The sequence below is a fragment of the Anser anser genome, assembly GCF_964211835.1.
Source record: "Anser anser genome assembly, chromosome: 1".
In the NCBI taxonomy this organism is placed as follows: Eukaryota; Metazoa; Chordata; class Aves; order Anseriformes; family Anatidae; genus Anser; species Anser anser.
In genome coordinates this window covers 77400722-77413200 of record NC_139720.1, presented here as the reverse complement: position 1 = coordinate 77413200, position 12479 = coordinate 77400722, and the positions used below count along the sequence as shown (strand labels likewise).

Here is a 12479-nt window from a genome sequence, read left to right as displayed (position 1 = left end):
CAAATGAATGCAGTTTTATCAACTAACATGAAAATAAATTCTAAGCAAGTAGAGACATGCCAATAAAAATGTCTCAGTTGCTAAATCCTAACCAACTGATAAACTTATTGTCTTGCTAGAAAAGAAACAGTAATAATAAAAAAAGTTATATTTTCTATTAAGCTTCTTTTTATGGCTTGCAGTCAATTTATATATCTGTATGTAATTCCCTGGAATACAGAGGCAAAAATGTACTGCCTAAATGTTCAATTCACTTTGGGAAAGCTGACAATGATTCTTGATCAATAACAACTCACTGTTTTGACTAAGTGTGAATGTCACAACTGAAATTGGCTGGTAAAGCCTGTGAGGAGTTTCGGTCCATATGTTGCCTTCCACAAATGCACTTTTCTTTTGAGGTGCAGGAAAAAAAGGTAATTTTCTTTTACAACCATCAGCTAAAGGGTGTAGGAGTTGAACTAACTGGCAACAGGTTTAAATGCTTACTAAATTTTAAAATTATTTCTCAAGCAAAGACCATTTGTCAAATGAAAGGTCTTCCTCAGTCCTTCTCATAGTCCACTCATCACACTCAGCTGTGCTGGCAGTTGCTGCTGGGGGCAACTGGGGAAATGATCAGGTCTGGCAAGTGGAATATTTCAGTAAGTGTAGGAGGAGTCTCAGGTTTGTTTAGCTGAACAAGCACACAATGAATTTGCCTTTTTCCTCTTACTAAAAAAAAAAAAAAAGTAAATTAAAAAATGCAATTGTCTTTACTAAAAAGTCTGTACCATGCAACAGACTGTACTTTGCAATTAGCACAGCTGCTAAGGAGCACCTGGAGTTTCCAACCAGACTCATTTTACAATCCAGGTGCAGGTGTCTGCAGGATACATGCACTCCATTAAAATGTTGGATGCAAACACTTGCTGAGAATGAGCCAAGCAACCCCCTATGCACAGCACATGTTTACAGCCATCAAGCTGGGATCCAAGATGCCTTAGCACCAGGGACATGTACCCTTCTCAGTACAGTGTTAGGTGTCTAGAGTTCGAAGGGGCTATGGTGAGAAGTCAGAAGTGCCACAGGCCCCAAGTTCCACGTCAGTCCACACCCCTGTCCAGCCCCGCCCCCCCCCCCCCCCCCCCCCTTGTTTTCTTTCTTTTATGGAAATGGGGGATGTCTGTGGCTGTAATGTAGAGCAGCAACTGCAGAAAAATGGAGTGGCAGAAGAGTCAGAGAAGTTGTACAGCCCAAATCCTGCTTCCTCTCTGAGGCAGTCTGAGCCTATAGTAGATGGCATGGAGGGATTACGATCTCTTGCTAAGCATTGCTAGCAGATACAGCATGGATAGTCTAGACAATTTTAGATGGGGAACTTGTATGTCCTTCTAGCTACCTGGTCTGGTTTGAGCCAACACAGGTATTGAAAAGTTCCAGTTACTTTGTATTTACAGTGAAATAATTTCCAAAGAGATGATTGAAGTGACATGACCTGAGTGGTTTCACAGTGCAGATCACCTTTTCTCTGTGGTAGAGAATGGTGTCAGACACAGTTTTATAAGGGCTCAAGCCATAAAATGTCCAGGCAAAGGAATTAGAGCAGTGCTCAAGTTGGCCAAACACAGTCTGCCAGTTTATGTTACTGTGGCTTTATATGTATAATTACATCATTAAATGGTGCTGCATAACATACATGAGTAACTGCAGCAGCATCTTCAACGCTTCAACAGATGGCTTTCCGATCTCTCAGACAGAGGCAACTGGAGGTAATGATCCAATCCCAAAATATGAATGAGCATATTCAGGTGGCTGAATACACACTTTGTCAGCACAGCTGGGTGTTAGTCTCCTACATGGACTGAGGGCTTGAACTTCACTGAACAAAATAATTGCTTGTTCTGACTCACACATTTGTTCTCATCTAAAAAAGTTGCTCAGGATGTGTGGCAAGGATTTGGTTTCCCTCAACCAAACTCAGAGGAACTCATTTGGAATACTGCATATATAGTTCAATCCAGGGCTAGTGCCTGTGAATTAAAGGTGGAAGTAGAAGGTAAAGAGGACCTAGTAATGAAACAAAACACTTGAGTTTGTTTTGATCCATCCAAAGGGTGTTAATTAGATGCATGATTAACAATAATTGATGAGGATTCACTAATCCTTTTTTTTTTTTTTTTCCCTCAGAAATCACATTTCTTGCAAGCATCAGAGCATGTATATTTTTGGAGAAGGACATTTGAAAAAACTAAAATATGTTATTTTGGAAAGCACAAGGAGTTAGACTTGTAACACCACCATCTGGTGCACTCTGGTCCTGCCAGCGGGGAGTCCTACCTGCCACAAAACATAGGAAGATATAGCCTTTGGTACATTTCCAGGCATGTTGCCTCATGCTATTGCCACCAAGAGGCTGCAGCAGAGAAAAACACGAGTTGCTTAGAAGCTCTCTACAGATCCTTAAAAGGGAGCTCTTCTGAGGGGTTATCTGAGCCCTCAGAGCCCTCATACCATGTGGTACACAGCATGAGAGAGAAACACAGTACTCTGGTGCAAAGTGAATTCTAAGTGCCACAGTTATATACCAAGTGTAGATACTATTTTATTAAATGAAAAAACAAACCTAAACGTCAACATGTATGGGTACCCAGCACAAGTTCTCACTCTGGTCTTTCCAAGCACCATAAGAGGAAGGTGGAATTAGTAAATGGGTTTAGCAGATCCCTTTTGATGTTCCCTGTAATAGCAAGACACATGATCTAGTATCACAAGATATTTATTGGAGGTTAGGGAGCCACTGTGTCTCAGACTATGAACTCTTAGGTTTGAGTTATTAGAGGGTCATACTAGGCAATGTTATTTTACCTTCTGGTGATCAATCCTCCAACAGTGCTCTGAACCTTGTTTATAGCATAAAAAGTAAATGACTTCTGCTTAAACCTTTTGGTTAACATGACAAGTAGAAGTATTAATCATAATGATAAAAACCAAGGTTTCTGTACAAAAACCTTGGTGATAATTGTCATTTGTCAGAGAAATAAACTTTTAACTAAACCTTTGTCTCCATTGCTTGTCTTCCACCACTGTGTAAACACATCTGATAGTATTAATTTCACTCAGTATGTCTAAGCACATAGGTTTTCTTTGTGGCATCATAAATATGGATGGTCTCCAAGGGAGATTTATGAGCTAATAGGTTCCATATGTCCAAACTACAGCCTGGCTTCCGCATAACTGTTAATGGGAACATACTTCCCTTCAGCTTCACACCCAAGCCGCTCATACAATATAGTGACAACGCAGAAGAGGGAGGAAGATAGTGACTGAGGCTCACAATCCAGCATAGCAGACAGCCCTTTCTATCAAAGTCTGAGAAAATGCGCACATGCAACCTGGGATGCCAAATAGGCCCACATGTTGCAAATGTTGTGTCTTCATTGAAAATGTTTTGGGTCTAACATCCTGACTTCACTTCAAGGAACATGAAAGCATTTGCTAACAAGGAATGCTGGAACAGCTTGGAAAACTCTTGGAATTTCTTTCTCATGTAGATCATCTATGCAAGGTTTCATAGCAATTTTTTTTTTTTAATGGACATTTGTCACAATTATCAACAATTTGAACTTAACACTCACGCTTAGGAAAAGCATTTTGACAATGTGGGTTCTCCCTATGGATCAATCTGATAGTTTAAAAGGTTGTCTAATTTATTGGAGATAAATGAATTTTGTAATGGCTTTCCAAGCAATAAATCTAAAGGTATAAATGCTTTGTTTTAGTCACTTTTGAATAAGCCACAAACAATTTGGCCTCTGTGTCTTCCTATCAGAAATTGTTTTGAACCTGTAGCTGCTCATTTGAATTTGTGAGAACAAGAAGTTTGGGGTATTGCCAAATCTCAGCTATACAGATCAATATTACACATTTGGTGCTGTTGTGTAGAATTATTTTTTCCAGTTTGTGGACTGCTTTATTACTGTGATGAATGCAGTGTGAGACTCATGGATGAAGGAAAGTCAAATAGTTGCCAACTATTTCTTCTGAAGCATTTGTGCAACTTGGAAGGTAATGTGACTGGTGCACACATCATGCAGTGGAACATATTCCTTGTTATAGGCTTGCAAGGCCACTGACTTTTTTTTTTTAAAGAGTTGATGCTGTTTAAAGTCCATATTTGAAAATATTACCAAAAGTTACCTTGTGTTGCATCTGACATAAGCCATTTTATGCAGAAAGAACATGATAGCAAGCCTTAGTCCATTCTGTGAAAGCATAGGGTGAGCTGTGTGCTTAAGGTAGGATTTCAAAATGTAGCTACAATGGGAAGCTGAAGTTCAGTAGGGCTTGGGTGTCAAATTCCAGAAGGTTCCTTTGAAATTCAAACTCCAGTAATTTGGCAAGAGGTAATAAGCTTCTGTTTACTTTATTACTGAGTCTTAGCAGAGCTTGTCTCACTAGGAAGGCCCCATTTTGGGACAGAAGCAAGTGTATGCCTAATTGCACATGAGTAGCCATTTTCACTTCATTATTTAAGAACATGCGAAAGAGCTTTCCCAACATGAATACTTTCTTGAAGTTTGCTTTGGGACTTGTTGGCAAGTGTGCAAAATATTGTTTAACTTTTGGAAGTGTCATAAGGCTTATTTAATGAAGAACAACCACCTGCAGTGTTAGGAGAAACTGCACAGGTATTGTAGATTCTATTTTCTATATAATCAAAGTATACTGTATAAATTGCAGGTTTTCTGTATATTTTACTTTTTTGTTAATTTTGCTTTTTGTGATCAGATCTTTAGAAATAATTCTGCCCAGAATGCCACTGCCAGGTGATTTTTAATTTCCCTTTTCAAAATCATTAGGATCAGAACAGTCTGAATTTTTTAGTTACAAAAGGAAGAAAAATGCAGTGGAATAGATGAAGAGAGAACAACTGTCCACTTACTTCTTGTTATACAAGAAACAGAGTGCACCAGACAGGCTCATGGTGATGCTCCTGTGAGACTTCTTGGAGTTTAGATACAGATGCTCTGAAATACTCAGTATTTACCAAAATGCAGATGCCTGCACTCCTTCAGTGCTGTGGGAGTCCAGTGTACTTGTACATTTTTTTTTATCTTCACAGAGCACTGTCATAATTTACCAGTTTATGAGGGGAGATATATCTAACACTCTAAAAGCCTTGAGACATTACTGTAATAGTGGAGGGATAAATACTTTACAAGAGGTAGTGCTGTAATAGATTGCTCTATTAGAAATCTGTGAAGTGTGTTGTCCAATGACGTTAGTTGCCTGTCTCCACTGAAGCTGAACTGATGGTCTGGGTCCTTTATCTCCATATTTTCAATCACTATGGAAGCATGAAGTTGCAGCACATTGTCAGATTCTGGGCATTACACCACTGTCACAGAGGTGTCCCCATTGGGTGTTCTGTGCAAGAAAAAATGGCAAAAATGTGATTTTCTATACAGTTGTTTGGCTAGCTTCACATACTGTGAACACGTCACTGCACATTGATAGGAGCCAGGATAATTGGATGGGGTGATTAAGAATTAAAGTCATCAAGTTAGAGAACAAGAAAATCAATGTGCAACGTTCAGCACGAGACAGATCATGCAGGGGGAGCCAGAATTTGACCCATCTCTTCCTAATTTAAATGAAATGTGTGGGTTGTACGTTTGTCTGTGTTATATCCAGATGTAATGATACCAAACCAGATCAGCATAGATTTAAGCTAAAGATCTAGTTCCTTATTCATCTGGCACAAAAGTGAGTATTCAAACAGTTGCAAGTTCTTAAATTCACACATTAAAAAAAAAAAAAAAAGCCTGATTGTCTTACTCATAAAGGAAGCGAGAAGTAACACATCCCTGATTTGCCTTTCCTTCAGAGCAGATGCTCCTTCTGGTTTATGTACTGAATTATTCGTATCACAGTGATTTGACATGAATCACTGTGAATGCAATGTCATAGGAACTCTGGCATTCTCGATATGCCCTGTCTTAAATGGATGCTGCAGGAAGTATAGATTTGTCACTGTGATTGTTTTAGATGAGGTAGCATTTACCATTTTTACAAATTATTGTTTGCATTTTTGTAATGATTGCTATTTATTTTAACACACAACAAATAAGTAGAGTTCAGGGTTTCTTAGCCACCCATGTTTTGCTGGTGTGAGGCTGTTCTGTTGTTCTGTCTGCATGGATGCTAAAGTAAAGAGGTCTTTGTGAAAGTGAACATTCGTGCTAGAAATGCTGCAAGCTTTACAGAAAAAAAAAACACAGAAAAATAATGTAATTTTGGCCTGTGATTGATATCCTCCTATCTGAATGCTCCAGAAGTTTGAAACTATACTTGCTAAAGGTCCTGCAGTGGCCAGAATCTTATATAATTTCCATATATAAAATTGTCATGCATTTAAAATCAGGTGGAAAGGGGATATTTTTAGGATTAGATGAAAGTGCTTAAATGTCTCATACAGATGTTGTAGCACTTACTGCAATGGGGAGTTGATAAAAATCAATAATTACAGTTTTGAGGATAAGAGCTCTCTTCTCCAACAGCTGTGGAAAGCTTCCACTTCATTTTTGCTGTGTTACTCAAGACCACAATGTTGCAAAATCAAGTTTGTTTGGAAGTAATTCTATTTTCTTCTTTCTGTCTTCCTTTCTGTTTTGTGTCTCTATCTCAGCGGCATGGCTGAATAATTTCAAAGTGTAAATCCTGTTTTGGAGATATGAGAGGCTGACTTTTCAAACTTTAGGTGCTGAAAAGCTTGAGGTGCTCAAACAAACCCTAGTAGCAAAGGATAAGGGGTCAGAACTGGGGGATGTGAGGCAGTGCTAGTCCTTGAGGTGTACCTGTGCTTCAGAGCAGCAAAGCATTTAACTGTGGCTAGCACAGTTAACTCACCATCCTTCAGCTTAATTCACTCTGATTTTAAATCATGGTCGTGGGGTTTGCTTAATATAATTTTTTCTTTGAGGACAATGTTATTTCCTATTCGGCAGTCCCTTGCGAAGGCACCAGTGCCTTAATGTGCATGTATTAGGCATGCAGCTGCTGCACACTTCCCATTGGGAACAGTGCTTTATAATTTATGGATGTGTTTTTTGAAGTAATAACTCAAAATTACATTCTGTTTTATTTAATCTTTTTTAATTGGCATCTCAGAGGCTTTGCAGGAGTCTGGCTGCAGATTTTCCACTTTCTATTGGATTATTCTTTTTTCTTTTTTTTTCTTTTTCTTTTTTTATTTTTCTTTTTACTATTAACTACTGCATGCAGAGAAAAGTACACTCTCTGACAACAGTCCCTGCATGAAGATTCTTAATTAAATTGTACGCAGCATGTTGTAGAAATTGCACAGTTTCGGAGTCACGAGGTGCACGTATAATTTGGCATTTTACATGACAGCTTTGCATTTCAGCAGGATTCCAAGACACCTTCTTTGCCTCCAACATAAAATATTGTTAGAGGAAATGATCCAAAATGTGCATATACTTTGCTTCTCTTAAGTTTTAATTGCTTATCTTTCTCAAAGGTTTTTAAATAAGCCACTTACTGTTGATGTTAGTATATATATAAGCCACTTACTGTTGATGTTAGTATATATATCACATTTATTCATGCATACAAAATAGATTTAGGATATGGATACATTTCAAAGTCACAAATACATACATCCATTGATATGTGACTCCAGCTGCTTTATTTAGCAGTTTAATTTTTAAAAAAAAGGAGAAAAAATAAAAGAAAAAGAAAAAAAACACAACAGAACTTTCAAATGGAAATGGGGAGAAAAAAAAAAGAAAAAGAAAAAAAACACAACAGAACTTTCAAATGGAAATGGGGAGAAAAAAAAAAGAAAAAGAAAAAAAACACAACAGAACTTTCAAATGGAAATGGGAAGAAAAATGTGAGCAATAATTCCCATTCATCAGATACACTTTGGATTTCTAACCAGTTCTATCCATGGTGCTTTATACCCATAGTACCTTCATTCCTTCTACATGCATGCACATATATATATGCATGCATGCCAGAGAAACACAGAGTGCTGACAAAGGAGAAAGGAGGTTTTAGGACTATTCCTCACCCTAGAATATAATACCTGCAGGCTCCTTCTTTTTCAGAATAATTGCAGGATAGCAGCTGACTTCATCACTTTCATTTTTGTATGAAAATACTGAATTAGCTCCTGGATCCTGTGCCTTTACATGTACTTAGCTAGTCTTCAGGGATGATTGCTTTTTCCTGTCTGAAAGCAGCTCTAAGTTATGCTGTTAGTCTTTGATCTCTCTTTGACGTAGTGTCTACAACCCTGGTACCAATTAGGAGATGTTTTCAGGGATGGCAGGGGAAGGCCACCAGCTCCCATGACGTGGCTGCCTTCCCTCTGGATTTCTCATTCTTCTCTTTTCCGAGAGCAACATTTTCAGACCCACAATAAGAAGCAACCCCACAGCCCACCAAGCCTCATCCGAAGGAGCTGAGTAGCCTGCAGTCATCAATGGGAAAATGCGTGCGATGGGGATATTTACTGGGCTGCAGGAGAGCAGCTTGCAAAGAATGGGTGTGCAAATGTCTCTTCTCACATGTTTCTCTCCCGTGTCCCTGACACGCCTGTAGCAGTCCCATTGAGAGAAATCATATCACAGTTTCTGAAGTCTTTTTTCACATTTGTGCCCACACCATCCAGTAGGACATTGGGAGGGAAAATTAACAGTGACTCTTATCTGGGGCATGCTGTGCTGGCACAGGGGAGCTTTCCTTTTCCTTTCTCTCATCTGAGTGACGTTTGCAGGCAGGCATATGGGTCTGACGCCTCCTTCAGGGGCTCTGGTGGATGGGAAATGACTCCTGCTAAGATGCAGCAGACCTGCCGCTCTGCATTCAGGTGAGCCTTCCCAGCGGCTCTGCTCTGAGAGGAAGCCTGATTCCAAGGCAGCATGGGGAGCAAAGAAAACAGCAACACGATCTGTCATAACGCTATGCAATTCTCAGCAGAGTACAGCCTGTAATACAGATTTGCTTTTAAGGATCTGCCTGTGAATTCAGGCCTTGTAGGGACCTGGCTGAGGTCCTTGCAAAGTAAGGACGCTACAGTGTTACTTACCCATAGCTCATCTACTGTAGTGTAGGCTACTGTCTGTATCTGCAGACGTCTCCCCTGTGGTGTGACCTGCAGGGCATTCTGCTAGGAGATGTCCCAGCAAAGCCATGACCTGCAGCTGGATTAAAAATTAAAAAAAAAAAAAAATCTTTAGTAAACAAATAGTAACAAAAGTAATTTTCATAGTCAGGCTGTGGCCTCTCACTATGTCTGGTAACTTCTGCAGACTGGATGGTTTCCTAAACTGACTTGCAAAGTGGAAGCTCAGCCCAGCTTTGAGTGAAGATGTTGGCTCATGTCTGTCCTACCAGTCCATCTATCCCTGCGCTTCTCGTGGTCACTCATTATTCAGTAAGATCAGACAGTGACAGATGCGTGTTTTTACAGATAGAAGCTATTACCCTATGACATTTGTGTGCTTACAAGATTAAACAAATGTTACATGAAGCACAAAGCAATCATATAATGCCAATTCCTACCTCTAATACATACAGATAACTGTAAACTGGAAAAATCTAACAGTTTTTGGTGTCTACTCCGGTGACTGACAGGCATTCACTTAGGAAATTTCTCTGTTGGTCCTGCATACTAGGCATAACAGAGATACCCATTATTTATCTCTATGGAGAAGATTTCATGCCAGTCTAGGACATCTGGATGCAACTTGAAGTACTCAGATACCCTACGGGGAATCTGAAATAAAACCCTGCCAGGCAATCAGCCAACTACTATTTGCAATAGGCTCAATATAAAACAGAAACAAATTTTCTCTGTTTTATTTTCCTCAGAAGGGAGTACATTCCCCAGCCTTCAATATCCGGGTCTCTGACCAATCACTAATCTGGCATAGATATTTGATGGAGAAAAGCAAGTTTGCAACACTTGCAGGATAGTTCTCTAGGCTGTGCACCTCTTTCCCGCTTGTGTACTGAGAAAACCTTGTCCTACATCTAAAAAACAACCTCCTTGCCATCATTATAATAGCTTAATTTTGAATCAAAGGTCTCTATTAAAAATCACTGTGATCCAGATATGCCTGTTCCTACTTCCCTGCAGTGAGCTCTTCACAAAAAAAAAAAAAAAAAAGAAAAAAAAAAGCTACTAGGATCTTTATAAATTCAAGTAATCTATAAGAACAGCTCTCTTCATTATTTCTGCAACAAAGTTTTCTCTGCAGTATAAGGGTGCATAGGAGGTAATTCTTGCAGGGAGGTAAAGAAAACCCTTGTAATCTCAGGAGCATGCTAGAAAACTCCAATAAATGCTTTCAGCACAAGATTTATTTATTTGGCCATTTTCAATTATTGCAAAGAATAGGACAGAAATACATCTATTGTAACCAAAGAGGAGCAAAATAGCAGATTTGCTGTCTCCCTATCTTGATATGAACATCTGGCTCCTTAACTCTCTGTCTTCATTTGTGGTGGTTGTGTTTTGATATAACTTATAACTCAGGAGTTGGACTCGATGATCCTTATGGGTCCCTTCCAACTCAGGATATTCTATGATTGATTCTATGAACTTTGTTTATCTTGAGCAATTTTTAAGCACGGTCCTTCTCGAATCCCAAGGAGCTGGCCTGGATCTTTTGCTTGCATAAATCCATGTTAACACATGTAGCTAGCAACAGAGTAAAGCCTGTATCTGATGCTGATCCAACCATGGGTTGGTTTTTCTTTTTGTTTGTTTGTTTGTTTACTTTGTGTTTTTTTCCTTAGGTAATCAGTGTGAGGGAAGCATGTGAGTGCTTTGGTTTTCAAGCTAGCATTACCTTGGTAAGGTGGACATCCTTACTACACAGCATGCATTTGTTTTGGTTTGGGCTATGGGGCTAGAGGCTCTGGGCTGCTTTCTAATTCACTGTTTTCCCTGTGTATTAACAAGTTGATATTGATGATTTGAGTGGGGTCCCTCTGGATGCTGTGCACAGAGAGGCTGATTCATTCCACATAAGAACCTGACCTAAGCAAGTGGCCTTGTGGAAAGGGAAGGAGACTTATCTTCCCATCAGTCAAAGAGGAGGAAGTTTCCCCAGTCAAAAACATTAAAGAACCTGCAACCTCACTTGAGGCTTAACCTCACAACTGATATTCATTCAAATACACTCCAATTTAGATTTGAGATTAATTTGAGCCACTTGTTCATTAAAATAGTAGTTAATTAATTTCGCTGGTAGCTATATTCATTTCTCAGCAGAATAATAAGATATCTCTTTCCTACTAAATCAAACCTACATGCAGTATATCAAAATGAATAAGACCGTCTATTTAATTTCCCAGGCATTAAATAATTAAAGCTTCCTTCCAGGGGATGACAGTGTGCTGTTGCCACTGGTGAACAGATATGACAGAGATATACTTTCTTAAGGGAAACATGCAGAGGCTGAAATATCTCCTATCTGTGTTTGCCCTGGCTTATCTCCATACTTTGCATTTATTACTAATGAATGCTACTAATTAACTATGTTAAAATACCTCTCAAAGGAATGCCACGTATCTGAAGTGTGATATTGTCAAGTGCATCATTTCAGGATACGTGAAGCTACTGTTTGTCAGTCTTCCAGATAAAGCCCACGTGCAATGCACTGTGCTGGAAAGCGGCATGAGGAGCACTGTGGCAGGAGATGCCCCAGCCAGGGAATGTCCTGTAGTAACACTCCTGTTGCAATATGCTCACACAGGGCAAAGCCACCCCAAAAAGTACTCCTTTGTCATGTTAGTCTTGCCATGAGAAGTGAAAAAGGCTCCTGTCAAAGTCGGTGTAAACAAAGGGGACAGGTATTAGCTTCATCCTATTCTCTGTGTTGACCAAGCTGCAGGAGAATCTGGCACTTTGAGCTGTCCTGACCATGGCAGGGCTCAGGTTGGCTCTGTGTTTGCCAGCATGATGCTGACTAAATGGACTGGGGAGAAAACCAGAAGACTTTACCTGCCTTCCTGGAGCCCATCCTTGGGTATTGTCTTTCCTATCAGGAAATAAATTGGCTGAAATCTTAAAATGCAGTAGTGACATTTTTTTAAAATCTGAGGTGCTTGTGGTGTTTTGGCAAAAGCCTGGAAAGAAGGAAAACTACAGCTGGTTTCGTTTTTTCAGGATTGACTCCTCTAATTCATGTCACAAACCACCCATGACTGGGAGAAGTCTATGGGGACCTGAAGTTCAGTTAAGCAGTGTAAACTAGAAAGAGGAGAGCGGAAGAGAAAATTAAGTTTTAGAAAACACTGGAAATAACATGAGAGCTCTACCATGCAGTGTGGTGATGTTTATGTAGCTACCTGGAAGAAACTAAAGTGTCCTGATGTTTCTCCTCAGGATACAAGAGAGATACATCAAGATTTGTTCAGGAAAGAGAAGTTACCTCAGGGGAAGTCATGACACACCATCTACT

The 12479-nt window shown here is 39.5% G+C and overlaps 1 protein-coding gene across 3 annotated transcripts in view; it reads left to right on the top strand.

Annotated features, from left to right (window-relative positions):
* LOC310896856 (sulfotransferase 6B1-like) overlaps positions 1-12479 on the top strand; it is a 113383-nt gene that overhangs the window by 48593 nt on the left and 52311 nt on the right. For all 3 annotated transcript variants that reach the window (XR_014581872.1, XM_083829717.1, XM_083829718.1), the window contains exon 3: positions 2167-4667. The gene's annotated coding sequence lies outside the window, so the exon portion shown is untranslated. The remainder of the gene's footprint in view (positions 1-2166; positions 4668-12479) is intronic.